This window comes from Synchiropus splendidus, unplaced genomic scaffold (genome assembly GCF_027744825.2).
Source record: "Synchiropus splendidus isolate RoL2022-P1 unplaced genomic scaffold, RoL_Sspl_1.0 HiC_scaffold_23, whole genome shotgun sequence".
Taxonomy (NCBI): Eukaryota; Metazoa; Chordata; class Actinopteri; order Syngnathiformes; family Callionymidae; genus Synchiropus; species Synchiropus splendidus.
The window spans coordinates 961,359-963,698 of NW_026527057.1; positions in this window are offsets into that span (position 1 = coordinate 961,359).

Sequence of the window (2,340 nt, forward strand, 5' to 3'; positions counted from 1 at the left end):
TCGGAACGCCAAACATAAAAGTGTTGATAACTTTTGAAAAACACTTCAGACAGCTTAGATTTGATGTGCAACTACTAGAAAGACCCTTTCTGCTATAGTGGGAGGTTAAAATTTCATGTTCTGAAGCTTCCCTGAAAAGTTTTGGCACAATGCACAAAAACGCTTTTCAGCCTGAGATAAGGTGGGTTTCGGAACGCCAAACATAAAAGTGTTGATAACTTTGGAAAAACACTTCAGACAGTTTAGATTTGATGTGCAACTACTAGAAAGACACTTTCTGCTATAGTGGGAGGTTAAAATTTAATGTTCTGAAGCTTTCCTGAAAAGTTATGGCACAATGCACAAAAACGCTTTTCAGCCTGAGATAAGGTGGGTTTCGGAACGCCAAACATAAAAGTGTTGATAACGTTCGAAAAACACTTCAGAGAGCTTAGATTTGATGTGCACCTACTAGAAAGACCCTTTCTGCTATAGTGGGAGGTTAAAATTTCATGTTCTGAAGCTTTCCTGAAAAGTTATGGCACAATGCACAAAAACGCTTTTCAGCCTGAGATAAGGTGGGTTTCGGAACGCCAAACATAAAAGTGTTGATAACTTTCGAAAAACACTTCAGAGAGCTTAGATTTGATGTGCACCTACTAGAAAGACCCTTTCTGCTATAGTGGGAGGTTAAAATTTCATGTTCTGAAGCTTCCCTGAAAAGTTATGGCACAATGCGTAAAAACGCTTTTCAGCCTGAGATAAGGTGGGTTTCGGAACGCCAAACATAAAAGTGTTGATAACTTTGGAAAAACACTTCAGACAGTTTAGATTTGATGTGCAACTACTAGAAAGACCCTTTCTGCTATAGTGGGAGGTTAAAATTTCATGTTCAGAAGCTTTCCTAAAAAGTTATGGCACAATGCACAAAAACGCTTTTCAGCCTGAGATAAGGTGGGTTTCGGAACGCCAAACATAAAAGTGTTGATAACTTTTGAAAAACACTTCAGACAGCTTAGATTTGATGTGCAACTACTAGAAAGACCCTTTCTGCTATAGTGGGAGGTTAAAATTTCATGTTCTGAAGCTTCCCTGAAAAGTTATGGCACAATGCACAAAAACGCTTTTCAGCCTGAGATAAGGTGGGTTTCGGAACGCCAAACATAAAAGTGTTGATAACTTTGGAAAAACACTTCAGACAGTTTAGATTTGATGTGCAACTACTAGAAAGACCCTTTCTGCTATAGTGGGAGGTTAAAATTTCATGTTCTGAAGCTTCCCTGAAAGGTTATGGCACAATGCACAAAAACGCTTTTCAGCCTGAGATAAGGTGGGTTTCGGAACGCCAAACATAAAAGTGTTGATAACTTTCGAAAATCACTTCAGAGAGCTTAGATTTGATGTGCACCTACTAGAAAGACCCTTTCTGCTATAGTGGGAGGTTAAAATTTCATGTTCTGAAGCTTCCCTGAAAAGTTATGGCACAATGCGTAAAAACGCTTTTCAGCCTGAGATAAGGTGGGTTTCGGAACGCCAAACATAAAAGTGTTGATAACTTTGGAAAAACACTTCAGACAGTTTAGATTTGATGTGCAACTACTAGAAAGACCCTTTCTGCTATAGTCGGAGGTTAAAATTTCATGTTCTGAAGCTTTCCTGAAAAGTTATGGCACAATGCACAAAAACGCTTTTCAGCCTGAGATAAGGTGGGTTTCGGAACGCTAAACATAAAAGTGTTGATAACTTTGGAAAAACACTTCAGACAGTTTAGATTTGATGTGCAACTACTAGAAAGACCCTTTCTGCTATAGTGGGAGGTTAAAATTTCATGTTCTGAAGCTTCCCTGAAAGGTTATGGCACAATGCACAAAAACGCTTTTCAGCCTGAGATAAGGTGGGTTTCGGAACGCCAAACATAAAAGTGTTGATAACTTTCGAAAAACACTTCAGAGAGCTTAGATTTGATGTGCACCTACTAGAAAGACCCTTTCTGCTATAGTGGGAGGTTAAAATTTCATGTTCTGAAGCTTCCCTGAAAAGTTATGGCACAATGCGTAAAAACGCTTTTCAGCCTGAGATAAGGTGGGTTTCGGAACGCCAAACATAAAAGTGTTGATAACTTTGGAAAAACACTTCAGACAGTTTAGATTTGATGTGCAACTACTAGAAAGACCCTTTCTGCTATAGTCGGAGGTTAAAATTTCATGTTCTGAAGCTTTCCTGAAAAGTTATGGCACAATGCACAAAAACGCTTTTCAGCCTGAGATAAGGTGGGTTTCGGAACGCCAAACATAAAAGTGTTGATAACTTTTGAAAAACACTTCAGACAGCTTAGATTTGATGTGCAACTACTAGAAAGAC